The sequence below is a fragment of the Symphalangus syndactylus genome, chromosome 12, assembly GCF_028878055.3.
Source record: "Symphalangus syndactylus isolate Jambi chromosome 12, NHGRI_mSymSyn1-v2.1_pri, whole genome shotgun sequence".
Taxonomy (NCBI): Eukaryota; Metazoa; Chordata; class Mammalia; order Primates; family Hylobatidae; genus Symphalangus; species Symphalangus syndactylus.
In genome coordinates this window covers 80,057,196-80,064,844 of record NC_072441.2, presented here as the reverse complement: position 1 = coordinate 80,064,844, position 7,649 = coordinate 80,057,196, and the positions used below count along the sequence as shown (strand labels likewise).

Sequence of the window (7,649 nt, the reverse complement as noted above, 5' to 3'; positions counted from 1 at the left end):
CTAAAAAGGAAAGAAGAGAATATCTTAGACCGCATTCCACGGTTACTGTGGTATGAACAAATTGTGCTGAACAAGTTGATGATGTGTTTGGTCTTAACACTTACTCTTCTTAGATACATTGATGCAGTCATCAGTGTGAATAAGCACAATGGATTCTACTTCTCTAAGACCTGAGTAAGGCCTAAGGGTAATTGTTGGAAAGCTGGGATGAAAGAAGCTTAAAAAGGGAACTTTGTTCCTTGAACCAGCTCCTGAAATTCTGAAAAAGAAGTTACCTTAATTTTCTAGACCAAGATTAAGATAGGGAGCTAGTCATAAGGTAATTCTGGAATGGATGAATGGATGTCTTGATGGGAGATAAGGAAAGTAGATGATAGTTTTCTTTTTTCTTTTTCTTGAGACAAAGTCTTGCTCTGTCACCCAGGCTGGAGTGCAGTGGTGTAATCCCAGCTCACTGCACCTCCGCCTCCCTGGTTCAAATGATTCTCCTGCCTCAGCCTCCCAAGTAGCTGGGACTACAGGCATGTGCCAGCACCCGGCTAATTTTTTATATTTTTAGTAGAAATGGGGTTTCACCATATTGACCAGGATGGTCTCGAACTCCTGACCTCATGATTCACCCTCCTCGGCCTCCTAAAGTGCTGCGATTACAGGCATGAGCCACCATGCCTGGCCTGAAAGTAGATAGTTTTCTATAAGTTCAGAGTTTCATTAGTAAAAAAAAGAACATTCATTTTCAGGTGGATTGTGCCAAGGTCACTCAAATACAATGTGAGGTCATGCAGTTTAGGGTAGTAAAGATGGGATCATTGACTCCTTCGCTATCCATACCAGACATTGGTTTCTTTCCTGTTTGAGCTCACCTACCACTCTGAGTCAAACACTTTTCATCCCATCTCAGCTAATGAGAAAGTCTGTCATCAGTAGTTGTACTGATAACTATAGCCAACTTCATACTTGACAGAGCTCTATAACAAGTCTGGCACTGGCACTATCTGAAATTTAGCATTTCTCCCCTCCCCACCCTTTTCTTTTCTTTTTTTTTTTCTTTTGAATGGGAAAATAACATTATTTCACATTAGGGAGTAGGCAGGCATCCAGACTCAATTGGAATTGCTTCTTGGTGGCACTGGGGACCATGAGCATGTTGAAGTGTACCATCTTGCTCATGCTGGTGCTTACCCAACTATGATGATGTTGCTGATCTGGATATCCCTGATGCAAGGGGATGGGTGCACGAACATGTTCTTGTGCTTCTTGAAGCAACTGTACTTACACATGTAGTAGAAATAGTCTTGGTGGATGATGTTGATCTTTTGCATCTTTTATCTTGGTCACCATGCCAGACAGGATCCACCCTCAGATGGAGACGTTACCAATGAAGGGGCAATCAGTGTAAGTATAGGTGCCCTCATATCCCATTTGGGCATATTGAAGCCCAAACTGGTTTTTTTTTTTTTGAGATGGAGTTTCACTCTTATTGCCCAGGCTGGAGTGCAGTGGCATGATCTCGGCTCACTGTAATCTCCATCTCCCGGGTTCAAGCGATTCTCCTGCCTCAGCCTCCCAAATAGCTGGGATTACAGGAGCCCGCCACCAGCCCAGTTAATTTTTTGTGTATTTTTAGTAGAGACGGGGGTCTCACCATATTGACCAGGCTAGTATTGAACTCCTGACCTCAGGTGATCCACCCGCCTTGGCCTTCCAAAGTGCTAGGATTACAGGCATGAGCCACCGCACCCAGCCCCAGACTGATCTTATGGTCCTATAGGAACTTCTCATTGCCAGTATCTCCCAGCAGGACCCTCTTGTTTTGAAAGATGGTTGACTGCTTTTGGTAGGCACACTCAGTCTTGGATTTAACAGAACTTCCTGAAAGGTTTGAGCCTCCATTAACTTGCAGAGACCCCAGCATTTAGGAAGCGCTGATCTAGATTGAAGCAGATGCATACATTTCTGTACCCCAGTTAATCCCTAGTGAGTTGGGGACACCCAGAATTAACCCCCAAACTGAAGCACAGAGTTCTGCCATCCTGGACACACTCCTGAGGTTTGGGGAGGACCTGCAGCCTCGGCATGAGTCCCAAGCCCACTGAAATTTGCCATTTCAATGATCCCCATTCCTGTTGTCCTTGAAATGGTAGGCTAATTACACACACACAGCATCTCTCAACATGACCATCACGAAACTCTGAAATTGAGCAACAAGCACACATTTCACACAGCTAACCTTAAAAAGCATTTAAATACCTGCCATAGATTGAGTTCTTGGCAAAAACACTCTGTGTTGGAGATTCACATGCAGAAATTTAGTGGGAGGAGTTATCTGCATCAACACCTATTGGGGAGTAAAGGCAGTAGAATTGGGTATAGGGAGAAATGGAACTGATGCAGTCTTAACAAACGCCTCAGTCAATCAGGAGCTCAAACTAGGACGGCTGTGCAGGATGCCCCAATAGGGTAAGTGGGCTGGACCTTATCTCCCCACTTGACCAGGAAAGGGGTATGATCTTGAGTGAGGTGGCTCACTTCAGCCAAAGGCGGGCCCTGGATGGAGCACAGGTGACAGCTGTCAGCATTCTTAGCAGCTTCAGTCCTCAAGGGGAAAATATGGGCAGCACACCACAGTCAACACTACAGTCCACCCTTTGCACTGCTCAGACTGATTTGTTTCATTAGTTTTGGAATGGTTTCTTCAGGATTCTGATGGATCGCTTTCTGGGGAAATTTAAAAGAGGAAGGTCTGGAACAGGCCACAGCCTCTGCTGCTGTAGCTTGAGTTTGCAACTGGCATTCACCTCCCTTCTCTACTACCTATTGTTGATCTTTCCCCAATCCCCTCAGACTTGTACCTCTGGTTCATGTGGGTTACCAGATGAGGTACCTGGCCATCATGCCCTTCTCAGGCTATGACTGCACTTGTTCATTTATCATCAAAATTGGGCAAGGAGAAACATACTCAAGTGGATGATCTGGGTGCCAGATATATTCTTCCCTGTCCCCACTGTGTAATAGCCGCCCCACCTCCTGATAATGACTCCTTTCCTTGCCTTCTTGTCTCTTGGTAGTGATTTGGAGTAATCTAGTGCCTGCCATATCTTAAAGTTTAGTGAGACTCAGTGTGCCCACTGGTGCAAATATTCCCCTTCTGGGAACCAGGACTTCTAAACCCTTAGAGACCAGAGTTGGGATAGAAGGCACAGTTTCTTCAATTGGGTCACTGGGAGTGATGATAATGGCAGGCTGCTCCTACACGCACCCTTTGTTCCCCAGAGCCATATATTTTCCTTAAGTATACACTATTCAATGGCTATTGGTCTCGGGTATGTACTGCATCATGAAGGATATATCATCATGAAGGATGATATCCTTACAGGGTATCATCTCCAATCTGGTGCCTTAGCTGTGCTTTTAACAAGCACTTTATCAGGGAGCAGCTTCTGCATAGTATGGTATGTGATTAAAGCTGATCCCACCATCATGTACCCAGCATTGTACCTCCTTGCTATCAAGTGGGTCTCTTGGTTTGATGCAATGTTACACAAGATTTCAGGCCAATGGATCAAAATTTTGTAAACCTTTGGATGATGTTGCTGACCAAGGCTGTGCAGGCAGGAAAGGCAAACCAGTACCCATAATATACATCAATGTCCCATCAAGATAGAACACTTCCCCTTCCAAGGTAGCAAGGATACAGTGTAATCAACTTACCACCAAGTGGCTAGATGGTTTCCTTGAGGAATGGTGACATCAGGCTAAGTGTTGGTCTCTGTTGCTGGCAAGCTGGACACTCACTGATGCAGTAGTTAGATCAGACTTGATGAGTCCATGACGTTGAACCCTTGCATTTGCTCCACCGTGGCTCCTCCGTTCATAGGATCACTTTGCCAGCATTGGGGTGCCAGCAACAAAGCCTGGTTAACATTATTTGGCTAAGTCATTCCATCTGCGTGGTTGGTGCCTTTTCTGTGGTGGATGTTATCTGATGGGAATTAACCTGCAATACAAAAATCATCACACTGTATACCCATTCTCGGGTATGTTATGTGTCTTTTCCCCACACTTCCTTGTTTTTAATCTTCCAGTTTGCTTTCCAGGCCCATGAGTCTATATATATTCTTACTTCTGGCAGGTACACAGGCCATCTCTAAGTGGGGCCATAGTGCAGCCACAGTGTATTTCCAGCTTACTTTCACCTAATGAGACAACTGTACATTAACCAAGCTCAGCCTTTTTCCTCTTCTGTCATCGGGTCATGAAGGATCTCCGATCCATGTGGCTACAGATGTAAATTGAGAAAGCACCACCAGTGCATCAGTAGTGGGTGACAGGGGATCTGGGCACCTGCTTATGTAGCTCACTTTTGCCTTCCAGCCCTGCTTGTTCCCAATTCTACATATGCCACTTTCATTTTATGAAGGATGACCCGTCAACCCACCCAGCCTTATGACTTGTGGGTTTGACAGAACCCAGGTTATAATACATCATCACTTAACATCCCATAGGTAAGCACGTTGTCTCAACTAGGGCTCAGTAGCATTCCAGGAGCTATCTTTTGAAAGGTGTATAATGCTCTGTTTCAGATGGCATGACATTGCTCCAGCACTACAGGGGGCTGTGTGTGACTTACTGTTGGGATTTATCACAAACAGTATATGATCTTTTCTCACCACTGACACCTCTAATATAATATGGTGTCTTGTGATCCAAGCCGCAGGGCCATTTGTACCACAGTCTTGACCTGCTACAGAGCTTTTACCTGCTCTGGGACCCACTCAAAGTTGGCAGCCTTTTGTGTCACCTGTGATATTTGTGTCAGAGCAACATTTCCAAGTATGGAATATGCTGTCAATAGACCCCAAGACATTTGCAAGGCATTGTGCTTTTTAGTGGTGAGAAATATGAGATGCAAAATTTCTCCTTATCATCTTTGGAGGGAATGTCCTGGTATGCTTCAGACCACTGGACTTTTAAAAACTTCACTGATCTGGCAAGATCCTGAATATTTGTAGGATTCTTGCACTACTATTTGAAGAAGATTTATCCTACCAAGGCCTCTGATACAGGTAACATTTCAGGTTCATCCTGTACAATTACCATGATGCCATCAGTGCAGTAATGGGATGTCCTATGGTATGTCCTAATGATCCAGGTCCCTTCAGACTATATTATGACAGAGGCAGGAGAGTGTACATGGTCCGGAGGCAAAACTGTAAATGTATATTATTGGTCATCTCAGTGAAAGCAAGCTTTTATGATCTTCCTTTCTACAAGGATGAAAAAGGGTGCATTGTGAAGATCAATACATACCATGTAGGCTGCGTTAATCTTTTCCAGCAAAGATACCACATTTGGAAGAGCAGATAGAATTAGCATTATTTGTTGATTGAGATTGCAGTAATCCATACCCATTCTCCAAGATCTGTCTGGTTTTAGCAGTTGCCAGACTAGTGAATTAAATGGCAATATGATGGGCACCACCACCTCTGCATTCTTTAGGTCTTCAAGTGGGGCACTAATGGAGTAATTTTTATTTATTTATTTTATTTTATTTATTTTTTATTATTATTATACTTTAGGTTTTAGGGTACACGGGCACAATGTGCAGGTTTGTTACATATGTATCCATGTGCCATGTTGTTTTACTGCACCCATTAACTCGTCATTTAGCATTAGGTATATCTCCTAATGCTGTCCCTCCCCCCTCCCCTCACCCCACAACAGTCCCTGGAGTGTGATGTTCCCCTTCCTGTGTCCATGAGTTCTCATTGTTCAATTCCCACCTATGAGTGAGAACATGCGGTGTTTGGTTTTTTGTCCTTGCGATACTTTACTGAGAATGATGTTTTCCAGTTTCATCCATGTCCCTACAAAGGACATGAACTCATCATTTTTTATGGCTGCATAGTATTCCATGGTGTATATGTGCCACATTTTCTTAATCCAGTCTATCGTTGTTGGACATTTGGGTTGGTTCCAAGTCTTTGCTATTGTGAATAGTGCTGCAATAAACATACATGTGCATGTGTCTTTATAGCAGCATGATTTATAGTCCTTTGGGTATATACCCAGTAATGGGATGGCTGGGTCAAATGGTATTTCTAGTTCTAGATCCTTGAGGAATCGCCACACTGACTTCCACAATGGTTGAACTAGTTTACAGTCCCACCAACAGTGTAAAAGTGTTCCTATTTCTCCACATCCTCTCCAGCACCTGTTGTTTCCTGACTTTTTAATGATGGCCATTCTAACTGGTGTGAGATGGTATCTCACTGTGGTTTTGATTTGCATTTATCTGATGGCCAGTGATGATGAGCATTTTTTCATGTGTTTTTTGGCTGCATAAATGTCTTCTTTTGAGAAGTGTCTGTTCATGTCCTTCACCCACTTTTTGATGGGGCTGTTTTTTTCTTGTAAATTTGTTTGAGTTCATTGTAGATTCTGGATATTAGCCCTTTGTCAGATGAGTAGGTTGCAAAAATTTTCTCCCATTCTGTAGGTTGCCTGTTCACTCTGATGGTAGTTTCTTTTGCTGTGCAGAAGCTCTTTAGTTTAATTAGATCCCATTTGTCAATTTTGGCTTTTGTTGCCATTGCTTTTGGTGTTTTAGACATGAAGTCCTTGCCCATGCCTATGTCCTGAATGGTATTGCCTAGGTTTTCTTGTAGGATTTTGATGGTTTTAGGTCTAACATGTAAGTCTTTAATCCATCTTGAATTAATTTTTGTATAAGGTGTAAGGAAGGGATCCAGTTTCAGCTTTCTACATATGGCTAGCCAGTTTTCCCAGCACCATTTATTAAATAGGGAATCCTTTCCCCATTTCTTGTTTTTGTCAGGTTTGTCAAAGATCAGATAGTTGTAGATATGCAGCATTATTTCTGAGGGCTCTGTTCTGTTCCGTTGATCTATGTCTCTGTTGTGGTACCAGTACCATGCTGTTTTGGTTACTGTAGCCTTGTAGTATAGTTCGAAGTCAGGTAGCGTGGTGCCTCCAGCTTTGTTCTTTTGGCTTAGGATTGACTTGGCGATGCGGGCTCTTTTTTGGTTCCATATGAACTTTAAAGTAGTTTTTTCCAATTCTTTGAAGAAAGTCATTGGTAGCTTGATGGGGATGGCATTGAATCTATAAATTACCTTGGGCAGTATGGCCATTTTCACGATATTGATTCTTCCAACCCATGAGCATGGAATGTTCTTCCATTTGTTTGTATCCTCTTTTATTTCATTGAGCAGTGGTTTGTAGTTCTCCTTGAAGAGGTCCTTCACATCCCTTGTAAGTTGGATTCCTAGGTATTTTATTCTCTTTGAAGCAATTGTGAATGGGAGTTCACTCATGATTTGGCTGTTTGTCTGTGATTGGTGTACAAGAATGCTTGTGATTTTTGTACATTGATTTTGTATCCTGAGACTTTGCTGAAGTTGCTAATCAGCTTAAGGAGATTTTGGGCTGAGACAATGGGGTTTTCTAGATATACAATCATGTCATCTGCAAACAGGGACAATTTGACTTCCTCTTTTCCTAATTGAATACCCTTTATTTCCTTCTCCTGCCTGATTGCCCTGGCCAGAACTTCCAGCACTATGTTGAATAGGAGTGGTGAGAGAGGGCATCCCTGTCTTGTGCCAGTTTTCAAAGGGAATGCTTCC

The 7,649-nt window shown here is 43.1% G+C and overlaps 1 long non-coding RNA gene across 1 annotated transcript in view; it reads right to left on the bottom strand.

The window, feature by feature from the left end:
• The window catches only part of LOC134734327 (uncharacterized), a 31,334-nt gene that overhangs the window by 322 nt on the left and 23,363 nt on the right, over positions 1 to 7,649 (bottom strand). Inside the window, exons 2-3 of the long non-coding RNA XR_010117570.1 lie at positions 3,712 to 3,997; positions 2,251 to 2,338 (exon numbers count right to left, since the gene is read on the bottom strand). This is a non-coding gene — a long non-coding RNA (uncharacterized lncRNA). The remainder of the gene's footprint in view (positions 1 to 2,250; positions 2,339 to 3,711; positions 3,998 to 7,649) is intronic.